Here is a 13797-nt window from a genome sequence, read left to right as displayed (position 1 = left end):
GACACTGTGGATTGAAGGAGACCATGGAGACACCCCCAGAACCTCATGGAACCAAGGAGCCCATGGTGACCCAGCGGGGCTGCATGGAGCCAATGGCCCATGGTGACGCTGCCCATCCAAGGAGGCCATTTGGACACTGTGGGAGCTCATGGAGCCAGGTAGGCCATTGTGACACTGAGGAACTTCATGCCACCAAATATCCATGGTGACACAGCAGGGCACCATGGGAACCCAGGAACCGCTGTTGGCAGTGCGGAAACTCATGGAACCAGGGGCCCTTGTGGCACTGCAGAACCAACACAGCTGCTGCACCTTGTCCCCAGGCCCTGCACAGCTCCTTGGGAGGCACGGCAGGAGCAGCACCCTGGGAGCCTTGGGAATGCCCCTCTGGCATCCGTGGCACACGCTCCCAGGGGCTGGAATTCCACTTCCCAGCCAGGAAAAGATCTTCCTGCCCTTGAAGGCAAAGCTCTTAATAAGGAGCCAGAAGCCAAGTGCAGCAAGATCCTACAGTGACATTTCACTGCCAGCCTTCATAACTTCAGCCATGGTGGTTGCAGCTCCTGGACTGGGAATGAAATGAGGGCAGGGCCTTTGGTGGGAGCTGCCCTGGGTCAAGGGAGACACTGAGAGAGAAACAGAGCAGGCAAAGAGAGGCAGGAGGGAAAAGAGGACACAAACACAATCAGCTGAGAAGGTGGCACTCTGAAAAAAAAAAACAAAACAACAGACCTGACTCAAAATGAATGAGCTAGAAATAAATAATTCTGAAAGCTTTATTTATTGCTAGAGTACATACCACCCACCCAGACCCACACAACCCCAATCCCACCCCTCCAAAACTGGTTCCCACTTCTCCCAATCTTCTTCCAACCCCATCTCACCCTAGAGGCTAAGGAACTGAGTAATTTTGAGGGTTTTTTTTGAGGTGAGAACAAGCCATATTTAGATGGAACTGAGCTTTTTTGGGGTAAGATTGCGTTGTTTTCAGTGGGACTGTTGTTTGTTGTTTGGAATGCAAAGAGATGAAGAACAATGCCCAAAATCCCTCAAGGACCAACAAATCTTCCATAATATGTGCCCAAACCATAAATTCCCCCTCAAATAGGTGTGAAATGGCAAGACTTTAGACATCTCTGAAAAATTTCTTTCTTTTTGGTCCTATTTCAGGTGTTTTTAAGGGATGAAGATAGATCAGACGAATATTAGGGCCATACCAAAAGGATAACCAGCCAGGTGTCTTCCCTCTGTGTAGCACAGGGAATGTGGGTCACTGGGGCTCTGACCAACGTGGGTCCTCCCATGGGGGATGGAGTTGGAGCAGTGCACAAAGCTCTTCCTGCAGTCGGGGCACTTGCAGAGCTTCCCTTAGCGGTGGGTCTGTTGGTGTTTGATCAAGTTAGAGCTGCTGGAGAAGCTCTTCCCACACTGGGGACACTCGTAGGGCCTCTCCCCGGTGTGGACGCGCCGGTGCCTGATGAGGTGGGAGTTGCGCTTGAAGCCCTTCCCGCAGTCAGGGCAGTGGAAGGGCCTTTCCTCTGTGTGAATCCGCTGGTGCACGAGGAGATGGGAGCTGGTCTGAAACCTCTTCTGACACTGGGCACACTCATAGGGCCTCTCCCCAGTGTGGGTCCTCTGGTGGCAGATCAGGCTGGAGCTTCGGCTGAAGCTCATCCCACATTCCCCACACTCGTAGGGCCTCTCCCCGGTGTGGATGCGCTGGTGCTTGACAAGGGTGGAGTTGTGCTTGAAGCCCTTCCCGCAGTCAGGGCAGAGGAAGGGCCTCTCCTCTGCGTGAATCTGCTGATGTACAAGGAGATGGGAGCTGGTGTGAAAGCTCTTCTGACACTGGGGACACTCGTAGGGCCTCTCCCCAGTGTGGACCATTTGGTGGATGATCAGTTTGGACCTCTGGCTGAAGCCCTTCCCACATTGCTCACATTTGTATGGCCTTTCCCCAGTGTGGATGATCTGGTGGCTGATCAAGTGGGACCTTCGGCTGAAGCTCTTCCCACATTCCCCACACTCGTAGGGTCTCTCCCCAGTGTGGATGCGTTGGTGGATGACAAGTGCAGAGCTGCAGCTGAAGCCCTTCCCACACTCCCCACACTCGTAGGGCCATTCCCCAGTGTGGATCATCTGATGGCAGATCAGGGTGTTGCTCCGCCTGAAGCTCTTCCCACACTCCAAGCACTTGTGGGGCTTCTTCCCGTCATGGAGCTGCTCATGGACCACCAGCTCTGAGCTCTGGCTGGAGCTCTGTCCACCTTCCTGGCCCAGGGTGGGTCTTTCCTCCTCAGAGCACCCTGGGCTGGGCTTGGAGCCCCTCCTTCTGTCGGATCCCCAGGGATTTTCATCCCAGTTGGATTCTGGCACCATGAAGCTGCTCAAAACGGCCTCTTCCACAAGGTTCTGCCATGGGGATTTGTCCTCCCTAATCTTCATCCTCATCTCCTCCTCTGGGGCAGGAAGGACGAGAGAAGGATGGGATTTGCCTCCATGCCAGAGGGAAGGGGAAGGAGATCCCCCCAGTGCATCCCCGGCAGGATGGCGTTGGCAGTGGGGTTGTCCTGCAGCCGGGGGCTGTGCTGGGCTGGGAGATGGAGCAGGAGAGAGGGGGAAAGGGACACTGACTTCCTCCTCACCTGCCTGGGGGTCCCAGGGCTCCTTCCTCGTCCACGCAGCCTCCTCCTCCATGTGGAGAAGGTCTGGTGATGGGAAATTCTGTTCTGGGAAGAAAACAAATGGTGCGCACATTGAGTTTTGTACTGGTTTAGAGCAAAGCAGGGCGAGAATTTATGCCGGAATTACAATTTAATGAGAAAATTAGGATCAAGGCAATGATCCAGAAACACTGCCTTAATCTGACAGAGTCAGGATATAACCTGACACCCGTTGGGCAGGGTGGTGGTAGCAGTCTGATGAAATGGTGGCTGCAGTCCTGTTGGAGTGATGAACGTGATTCTGTCAAAGGGTTGATCCTGTAGAAGGGTCTGGTCTTCCTCTGAAGGTCCAGTGGTGCTTATGGAGCTCTTGTCCTCTGGGAATCCAGTAGGCAAGGTGCTCCTGGTGTTGCAAAGGTGAGATTATATGCAGGTAGGAATGCTTGGTTCCTCCCCCTGGGCGGAGCATCCCACAATGGGATGATGTAATTTTATCAGTCCTGCAGTGACACTCAATGGCCCATGAACAGAAGATGGCCCCTGGAGGGCGTTATCAGGGCTGAGTCATGGCAGAGATAAAGAACACTGCCCCACCTGTTTATCACAGTTGATGAAGATGGTGACTGAAAACACACTTTTGGTTACATCTTACATTGTCCCCTGAAACAGTGAGGCAATCCCTGCTCGGGGTGGGGGGTGAACACCACCCCCCTTACCCAAACTGGCTCAGGTGTAAACCCCCCACCCTGGGAAGGCCCCGCACACAGGGGACAATGTCACCCTTGCCCTGCCCCAGGGGAGGTCTCTGTCCCTGTCACTCCCTTGCTCTCCCCCCTTTTTCTCTTTCTTTCCATCTCTCTCTCTATATCACATTTACTGTTCCATAAAATCCACTTGGGATTTGGTCTCCTTAGCAACTTAACTGGGGCAGAGGCTTCTCTCTAACAATTTTATTAACCAGATTACAACATTTTTTGGGTGCTGTGAGTTTAGGCACAGTTGTCTGACCCCAAGTGCCTTTGACAACAGCATGGTTCCCTCCTCTGAGGAGGTTCTGGAGGAACTCTTGGAAACTTGGATGCAGCTTCCTCTGAGGGACTTTTGGGAGAACATATGAGGAAAATGGCTGTTGTGGGTGGCCAGTGTAAAGAACATATTCTGTTCTCCTTCCTTGAAAAGTTTGTTAAAATCCCTGGAGGAAAGGGAGCAAATGACACCAGTGAAACTGACAAGGATCATTCACCACAAGGTGAGGAACACCAGGCTGCTAAAAGTCCTACAAAAAGCCCAGCTCGAGTAGCTAAATTCCTGAATAACTCCCCTATTCACAGGCTTGGGGGCTTTGCCAAATGTGAGAATCATTTTTCTCTTCATCCCTGTCTCCTTTGTGGCAGCTACACAGAGCTTTCCTTTCCTTTTAATAATCTGTCTTGGGCTGAATTTCCACTTTTCTTTTATTAGAACCTGCCAGCCGCTGAGCTGGAGCTGTGCAGGAACCAGTGAAACTTGGAATTGCCACAGAATTGCATCTATTGTTGGTTTCTTCATGTTTGGGATTTGTTTACGTTTCCATCACAAGTGACTTGTGGAAAGAGCAAATATTCCTCAAGGCATTTTATGTAGGGTTAAGTTTGATTTCTGCTGAGTTTATTTTTTCTGGTGCCCAGGGGATGTTCGAGGGGTCTCTGTGCCTCTTGCCCTCGGGGATGCTTGGGAGGGGCTTGGATGGGTTGTCCCTGTCCCTGTCACCCCAGGCCATTCCCCAGGGGGTCTCCATCATTCTCACTCCAGGGAATTCCTGCGGGGGTTTCCCTACCTCTCCCCCTGTGCCAGGGGAGTGCTCCTGGGAGTCTCTGTCTCTCTCATCCCAGGGAGTGCTGGGGGGTTAAAACAGGGTATTTTAAGGGTAAATTCAACAGGGTAGAAATCCATTTGGATTTAGGTGAAATGTGCTGCTTTGAATCATTAGTAGCTTGCTAGCATAGGTAAAATACGCTGTTTAGCCTGCTAGTTGTGCTGCACTTGTAAAATCTGCCTCAGCTGAGATGAAAGAATGTGAATTTCCAAGCTGAAGAAATAAGAGAGGCCCCTTGAACTTTGAAACAAAGAGGAAAAAAATCCAAAGCTGAGTCTGCAAGAGATGAACAAAGTGAGCAGAGAGTTCTCTGTACAAGGACTGTTCTCTGTACTAGGACTAATGGGGTTCCAGAGTCCATCAGGACTCTGATCTAAACTGGAAATTCATTGGGAAGAAGTGATTTGTTGACTTTACACCCCAAAAAATCTCCCCTGCTCTGTCCAGTTATTTCTTCGGGTGACATCAAACTGTGCTGCATGATCTTGGAGGTCTTTTCCATCTAAATAATTCCCTTCTTCACCCAGTCTAAACAACCAAAACTGGGGTGAAATAAAGAAATTGAACAAAGAGATTGAAAGTTGCACCATTTACTGGGATTTGGGGGTGAATTTGGGGTTGGTTCAAGGCAATATTTGGTAGGATTTGGGTGTTCTGAAGCTATCAAAGCCAGGAGACATGTCCACAATCTCATAGGTGTGCTGGCAGAACGTGTCCCCCTGAGCCCACCTGTTCTCCAGGAATTCTGGTTGTCTGTCCCAGTCCTTGGCCTGGGTCTGCCCATTTGGGGTGTCCCCTGCAAAGTGCCCAAATCGCTGCTGAAGTGCCCGAGCTGGTCCTGGCTGTAAATGTTCCTGTCCACCAACCTCTCCTGGTCAGTGCCATGGGGGGTGGGAGGGGGTTTAGGGGCTCCTGGGGGGACTGGGAAAGGCTTCTGTCAATCTCGTGGGCATTTGTGGTACTGGGAGGAGGCTTGGCAGGGTCTGTGAGGGAGGTTTGGGTCCCTGACAGGGCTGTGTGGCTTGCAGAGAATTTGGGTGGGTCTTGGGGGAGATGGAAAGAGGTTTTGGTGGTTCTTGGGGTGATTTATCTTGCAGGGAGTAGTTGGGGGAGTCCTGGCTGGGAGCTGTGGGGTGGTTTGAGGAGTCCAGGGGTAGCTGTGGGGCTGAAAGGGTGTTTTTGGGTGGTTGTGACTCCCCCAGACCCCAAAAGCTGCCACCAGACCCCACCCCCCAAGATGCTGCCAGGGGTCAGTGGCTCCATGTCTGGGTTCATCCTCCTGGTGCTGCAGGAGAAGGTGACGGGGGGTCCCCGGGGCCGTGTGTGTCCCCCCCAGAGCGTGTGTGACACCCCCCATCCCATTGTCACCCCTTTGTCCCTACCCACAGGGCTCCAGCCCCAGCTCCTGCTCCCCCAGAGGGAATTTGGGGAGGGGGCAGAGGGGGTGCGCAGCCCCCGCCGGGGGATGACCCCGGCCCAGCCCCTTTGTTCAGCACCAAGCTGGGCTCGGGGCCGCAGGAGGAAGAGGCCGGTGGGAAGCAGATCCTGCAGCTGGGACAGTGCTGGGGGTCAGGGCAAGGTCCTGCCCTGCACACCTGGCTCAGGTGTGACCCTGCCCCGGCAAGGGAGCGGGACATTCCCATCCCCACGGATCAGGGCTGGGAGCAGCACTTGGAGCACGGACATGGAAATACTGGGAGCGACTGGGAGCACACTGAGGGCTACTGGGAGCAACTGGGAATGACTGGGAATGACGGGTGCGTGCTGGGGGCAACTGGGATGTACTGGGAATGAATGAGATCATCCTGAGGGCAACTGGAACCATACTGGGGCAACTGAGGTGACTGGGAATGAGCATGCTGGGGAAACTGGGATATACTGGGAGTGTCTGGCACCATACTGCACAGGACAACGCTGGGAACAGCTGGGACCATGTTGGGGGCAACTGGGGGCAACTGGGAGTGACTGTGTCTATACTGGGGGGCACTGAGGTCATACTGGCAGTGACTGGGACTGCACTAAGGGTGACTGGGTGCAACTGGGATCGTACTGGGTGGAACTGGGATGACACTGAGGGGGACTGAGATCATAATGGGAGTGACCAGGAGCATGCTGAGGGCAGTTTGGACCATGTTGGGGACAACTGGGATATACTAGGAGCAACTGGAACTGCAGTGAGGGTGACTCGGAGCAGCTGTGGGCAACTGGAGTCCTGCTGGAAGCATCTGGGAGGAAGTGGGAGAGACTGGGAGCATGCTGGTGACAACTGGGATATACTGGGAGGGACTGGGAGTCACTGGGATCATACTGGGAGGGACTGGAACCAGCAATGGCCTGGGCTGGGTGATGTGGGGCCTCAGGGAGCGCAGGGAGCGCTGTGACCCTGCGGGGCCTGATGGAACCAAGGGGACATTGTGACACTCTGGGCCCGGCCTGGCCGTGGGGTGTTTCGGGAGCCCCGGGGTGCCCAGGGCAGCAGAGCAGAGCCCCTGGCTCAGGGGCAGCAGCTCCCCGGGACACCCTGGGCGGGCGGGCGGCAGGGGATGCCCAGGGAGAAGAGGAAGCCAAGGCCCAGCGCCCCAAGGGCGGCACCGGCTGAGGGACGGGGCAGGAGGGAGAGGCCACTGCTGGGACGGCTCCGGGGCTGCCCAGCACTGAGCCAAGGCTGTGTGACATCACAGGGGAGGTGTGACATCACAGATATGGTTGTGTGAGATCACAGGGGCTGTGTGAGGTCACTGGGGAGGCCACTCCACCCCAGCCCCCCCTCACAGTTCCCCCAGAGAAGTCCAACGCTGCTCGCGCACAGCGGGGTCCCCTGTCCCCCCGGGTCCCCCCGCCCCCGGCGCCGCAGCCTCCCCCAGAGGATGTTCCACGAGATCGACCCCAGAGCCTGACACGGGGACGGGGGATGGGGCCTTGGGGGGTGGGACAGGGGGAGAGGGACCCCCCGGCAGCGTCCCCGTGTCCCCCAGGGCCAGAGCCTGGGCCAGGGCTCCTTCACCCTGTTACCAACGAGGGCTTGAGAGCGCTGAAAAAATCCCCAGCAAGGGAGCAGCAAAAATCAGATTTAATATTAAGCGACAGCAGGGCAAAGTTCCTTGGCAAGAGTCACTCTGCTCCTGAGTGGACACTTCAGGCACAGCAAAGAAACAAAGCAACAACAAAACCAAACAAAATCCAGGCAATCAAATCAGAAATGAACCGAGAATTGGGGCTTTCATTCCTATGGAAAAGAACTGTCCCTCTTAGCCAGGTGCCCATGGTCAAAATTGGGATTTCACCTCCAACATTTCCTGTTGTGACAGACTGGAGGAGATTGTTGGCTGGAAACATTTCATGTGTGGGGGAGGAAGGGGCAGGTCCAGCCTTGCCCTGCCCTGGAACCCCAGCCCTGCCCTGCCCTGGAACCCCAATCCCCCCAGAGCCTCTATCCCAGCCCAGCAGTGGCTGCCAGTCCCTGGCACAGCACAGGCAATGCTCCACAGCCACCTCTGGAGCCCCAGCCCAGCTCCTGAGTGACCAAATGACCCCAAGTCCCACCTGCGGGAAGGGCCCAGGAAGGCCAAGGGGTATTTAAGGCTGAGCACAAGGCAAGCACACATCTTGACTCTACCTCCTCTTGGAATTTCCATCTGAACACCACGGGAAAACAGGAGCTGGTAGGTGTGTATGCTTCTCTATATATTTTTTGTCTTTCTCTTTCTGTGTCTACTTCTTCCATTTTTGTCATCTTGCAAATGTTGATTAACTTAAAACTGAACAGGCTTAGAGTTAGTGAAGTGAATGGGCCAAGTTAAGGCTTTGACAAATGTTGTTTGTTGATTGAATGACCTATTAAACCTTTTGCCCAAGTTCCTCTGATTTGCTAAAGTTCCCAGTAAAGGCTGTTTTTTTGTTTGGAGCTCCTGAGAATCCCTTGTGGGTATTTCTCCAGTGCATCCAACACAGAGTACACAAACAATTGTAATTTCTTATAAATGTCTCCCTTGAGTGAGTTTTTTAGTGGATGGGGGTCAGGGCTTGTGTGTCCTGCTGGCACAGCCCAGGCAGGGCTTTCACAGCCCCATCCCACACTCCATTTCCCAGCTGGAGCCGCTGCTGCCTCTGAGTTCTGCTGCCCCAGCCCCAGGGACGCTCTCCTTGTCTGCCCATTCCCCCACGGTCTCTGGGCAGGGATGGCCTCAGTGGGGGCTGCTGACATCCTCAGCACCTTGGAGGCTGCTGCTGAATTTTACTGCTCCAGAGGCTTCTTCAGCCTTCAGCTCTTCAGTTCAGCAATCCAGTGCCCCAGGGCTCATTAACATTCAGAACACCTTAACAAGCCAAGACTCTGGGAATAATGTAATTTAAGTTTTCAAATATTTTGTGGTTAATTAGACAGATTTCAGAAGTGTATTCAAAGTAAATGTTTTTTTTTTTTCAAAGATAGTGAGAAAAAAAAAATGAGGTCCTGTTTAATATTTTTACTCCTAATACATTGATATGTGCAATCTCCGATTGACTTAAATCCAAGAACCTCCTCATGCAGTTGGAATAGATATGAAAATCAAGACCCTTCATGGCTGACAATCAATCAGACTCTGTCCCTACCCCCACCCCAGCATTTCCCCCATCCAAGTCCTGGCACTCAGAGCAGCCTTGTGCAAATCTGAGCTCCCTCCAGCCCAGGCTGCACCTGCAGCTTTCAGCTCCTTGGCTCCAACTCCCACCTGCTTTCCCTGGAGAAGGAGCTGCCTGAGACACAGAGGGATGTTCATTTCTTGTCAGCCAACCAAGCCAAGGGAAGGCACAGCTCCATCCAATGCAAAAGTCATTCCTCTGCTGGCTATTAAATCCACTTTGCACAGCAGACAGTCTCAGAGCAATGGAAAACACCTTCTGTGCCCAGCACAGATCCCAAGGTGCCCCCAAAGCCTCCCTGCCCCGATTCTGCCCAGATTTGCTCTTTGCACACACGAGTCACAGGCTGAAGTCAGGAGCTCCCTCCATGGCCAGAGGGAGGAAAAGAGGGAAAGTGGATGAAGAGCTCTCCTGTGCAGAGCCAAGGTCCAAGTGCCCCTGCAGTGGGAACCACAACTCATCAGCTTTGTGTCCTTTGGGCTCAGGGCCTGGTGACACTCAGAGGCACAGAAAGGTTCCTTGCCAACAAACACAAGTTGAACATTTGAACAGTTTAATAACCATCCCAGCTCTTCCCTGAGCTCTCTGTGATGTCCCAGCAGCATCTGACATGTCCCCCAACCCCAAGGGATTCCCATACAGGAACAGTTTTAGACAGAGACATAAGAAAAGGTAATTCTGTGATAGATATAAACAGAATAAAATATAATTCATATTTATTTGAACTTCAGAAAGATTGGGCCACTCCCTGACTTTCAAAGCATGAAACCAGTCCATTGAGGGACACTTGAATGACCAGAAAGAATCTGGAGGAGGAAGTCTAGGTGCAACGGGAAATATATAGATCCACCTGGTCTAAATGAAGAGATGTCCTTAGACACAGCCATTTAAAAAGGAGAGCTGAAAACACCTGAAAGAAGAGGGAGAGGAAACAATAAACAAGATACTAATGACACAAGTAGATGGGAAGAGCAGTCTTTCTTCTCCTGCCATCAGTACACTTCCAGGAAATTCCTGTCCCTAGAGAGAAAACTTTGCCATTTCTTTAAAGTACTCAAGTGACCCAGGTAATAAAAATGTGCCTGTATACTATTAAAATAAGAGATATTAAACCTGTGCCCGTTTCCAGGCAGACATCAGCTGTGTGCCCATGACCAGGCAGTGCCACTTGTGCCCTGAGGTGCCCAGCTGGGATTGGATCTCTCAGAGAGGAGCTGAGGGAGAGCAGAGCACCTTGCAAGCTGCAGGTCCCTGCCAGCCCCGCAGGGCTCCTGTGCCATCAACATCTGCTCTGCTCCAGGCTGAAACAGGGCCCAGCACGGTGCCGGGATCATCAGAGAGCTGAGGTGTGTGCTGGAATTCCATGCCCTCGCCATGGCGCAGCAGCCCTGCATTTCCCTGCTCCAGCCTTGGTCTCCAGCACAGCCATGGAGGCTCTTTGGGCTCCTGAGTGTTCCTGCAGCCCCCAAGGGCAGCTGAGCTCTGCCTTTGGCACAGTCAGCCCTGGCCAGCGCAGGCCACGCTCAGCAATTCCTTGTCTGTGCCCGGCCTTGCTGCCAGCCCCGGCAGCGGCTGCGTGGCCCCTTGGTGGCCCTGTGCTGGCCCAGCCATGGTGCCACAGCCCCTGTGCAGGCCCAGCCCAGGACAGGAGCATTGCGGCTGGGAACGGCCCCTGTGCCGTGGTGCCCACGGCAGCCTTGGGGCTCTGTGCCCCATGGCCTCCCTGCTGGGCAGCCTCTGCCAGCTCCTGCCCAGCCCGTGGCACCTGTGGGGCTGCACAGACAGCCCTGCCCCGGGCTCTGCCGGCCTCTGGGCCAGCAGAGAGGCCGGCCAGGGCTGGCCATGGCCGGGAACAGGCCCTGAGCCCTGCAGGAGGATGGAGCTGGGCCACAGCCAAACTCAGCCCAGGCCAAAGCTGGGCTCAGCAGCCAGGGCTGCCAAGGGCTGGGGACAGAGGCTGGCGCTGACAAATGTCCTGGGCCCCCTCCCTGCTGTGTCCATGCCCCCAAGGGCACAGAGCAGCCTCCTCTCTCGGGCACTTGCCTGTTTTCAATGCCTTGCACAGGCGCTGGCCCTGCCCCACAAGGCCTGGGCTGAGTCCTGCCCCTGCACGCTCAGCCAGGCTGAGATGGACACTGATGGTTTCTGGGCCAGGCTCTCGGAGCCCAGCCCAGCTCCCTGCAAGCTCTGCCAGCTGCCCTGAGCTCTGTGCAGCACCAAGGGCCTCTCCCCAGCACAGCCCAGCCGGCTCTGGCCCCACAGCTCTGCTCAGGCCAGGCTGCTCTGGCCACTGGCCCCACGGCCTCAGCCCCTGCCAAGGGCACAGCAGCAGCTGCAGCTCAGCCAGGACTCAGCCCCAGCCATGGGGGAAGGGGCTTGCCCAAGGCACAAGGAGGCTCCCTGGCTGCCCTGCTCCCCTCGGCCTCAGCTGCTGAGAGCTCTGCAGCCCCTGCTGCCATCCCATCTGCCCAGGCCAGCACAAGAGCCCCGGCCTTGGGGCCCTCCAGAGCTGCTCCTGCTCCAGGCCCAGGGCCCATCCCAGAGCTGAGGCAGCCACAAAGCTCTGCCCATTTCTGCTCATTGCTGCTCTGATGGGAATGGATCCTCAGCCCCTTGGAGGTTGCTGATGAATTTTCCTACTCCAGAGGCCTCCTCTTTCTTGAGCTCTTCAGTTCAGGAATTTAGTGAAAAAATCTCATAAACAGTTGTTCAAATCGCCCGATGAAGAACAGGCTCTGGGAATAATTTAAGTTTTCAATTCTTCTGTGGTTAATTAGACAGATTTCAGAAGTATATTCAAAGTGAATATACTATAATTAAAACTCTGTAGAGAGGACTGCTTTGTCCTGTTTCCTTTCCTGTTTATAGCTTGATATCAACAATGTCCAATTGATATTGACCCCCAGCACCTTCTAATGCAGTCTGAAGAAATATGAAAATCAAGACCCTTCATGGCTGACAATCAATAACACTTTTTCCCCACCATTTCCCTCATCGAAGCCCTGGCACTCCTATGGATCAGGAATGGTGTGGCCAGCAGTAGCAGGGCATCGATTCTTCCCCAAATTTAGGAAGGGCCTGGAGGGGCTGGAGCGTGTCCAGAGAAGGGCAACAAGGCTGGTGAGGGCTCTGGAGCACAAGTCCTGTGAGGAGCGGCTGAGGGAGCTGGGGTTGTTGATCCTGGAGAAGAGGAGGCTCAGGGGAGGCAAGGCACTGTCAGGGCACAGGTTGGACTTGATGATCTCCAAGGTCTTTTGTAGCCTGGCTGGTTCTGTGATTCTCTGAAACCACCCTTGGAGCAGTTGCAGGAGGAGCCCTGGGCCTCCTCTTCAGAAGCTGCAGCAGCCCAGGTCCCTCAGCTTCTCCTCACAGCCCCAAAGCCCATCCTGTCAGTCCTGCAGAGCCTCTGCAGCTCCTCCTCCTTGCCCAGAACAGGGAGCCCCACAGGCAGACACAGCAGCCCAGATGTGCCCCCCTGGCCTGGGCTGCCTCTGGCAAGGGAGCAGCACGAGGCACTGCAGGAGCCTGCAGACAATTCCTGCAGCACTTGTGGGATGATCCTGCTCCCCAAGGGACGTTCCCATGGTGCCAAGTCAGGAACTGCAATGGGGAGTGGGGCCAGAGAGGAAAGGGCAAACAGGGATGGGCTGTGTGCAGAGGTGGGAACAGGGCTGGGCAAGAGGAAGAAATTTGTAGTAGGAAGAGTAAAGAAAGCAAAGGTGGAGCAAAGGAAATGCTCAGGGCAGTTTGGGGTGGCTGCCAGGCAGCCCTGGCTCAGAGCAACAGCGTCTGCAGTGGGACAGGAAAGTCCCAGCTGATGGGAACAAACTTTCTGGCTGAGTGCAGAGGCCAGGACAAAGCTGAGTGGTTTCCCTGGCGTCCCCCAGCCCTTCCTGGCCCCAGGGGCTGATGGCATTTGTGCTGCCTCAGGTTCCTGTCCCCACAGCACCAGCACGGGGGTGCTCCTGCCTGCTGTGTGCAATGCAAACAGGGGCTCCTGAGCCAGCGCTGCCGTGTCTGTGCCTGCAAGGATGTGGCACCTGTGTGAGCTGGGGGAGAGGCCAGGGCTGCAGAGGGGGGATGTTGTTGGCAGCTCCATGAGGACGCTCTGGGACGCTGCCCTGGGCTGTGCAGCGCACTGGGGATGGATCAGCCCCTGCTCTGCTGCTCCTTCCCGTCTCCCCCAGGGCCCTGGCAGAGCACCAGCCGTGCTGTTTGCCCCCAGCCTGCCCACGGCCAGCCTGGGGCTGCTGACGGGGGTTTTCTGTGCTGAGCATTGGCCTGGCCGTGTTCTTGAGAGAGCCTGGGCAAGGAGCCTGGAGCCCCCAGGCCCTGGCCTGAGGCGTCAGCGCTGCCCCAGCAGTGCCCATGGCCTGTCCCTGCTGCAGCCCCGGCACTGCCACCCCCAGGACTGTGCCCGGCCCCGAGAGCACTCAGGCCCTGCAGCAACACCAGGGCCACCAGGGCAGCGGGGCAGGGCCACGGGAGCAGCACTGGCAACACCAAGTGCTGCTGCTGCTGCTGGGCACAGCTGCTGTGCCAGCACTGATCTGCCCCCAGCTCTGCACACAGACATTGCTGCTGCAGCTCCAGAGAAGGCAACAAAAGGGCATCTCTGCAGAAAACTCTGCTGGGAGATCCTTGAGTTTCCTTGAA

General features: G+C 55.2%; 2 pseudogenes; one reads left to right on the top strand and one right to left on the bottom strand.

The window, feature by feature from the left end:
* LOC128820667 (uncharacterized) overlaps positions 1-13797 on the bottom strand; it is a 2212279-nt pseudogene that overhangs the window by 669639 nt on the left and 1528843 nt on the right.
* LOC128820669 (uncharacterized) overlaps positions 1-13797 on the top strand; it is a 1091286-nt pseudogene that overhangs the window by 549046 nt on the left and 528443 nt on the right.

This window comes from Vidua macroura, chromosome 30, assembly GCF_024509145.1.
Source record: "Vidua macroura isolate BioBank_ID:100142 chromosome 30, ASM2450914v1, whole genome shotgun sequence".
NCBI lineage: Eukaryota > Metazoa > Chordata > Aves > Passeriformes > Viduidae > Vidua > Vidua macroura.
The sequence above is the reverse complement of the archived record's forward strand: the minus strand, read 5'-3'. Positions and strand labels throughout refer to the sequence as shown.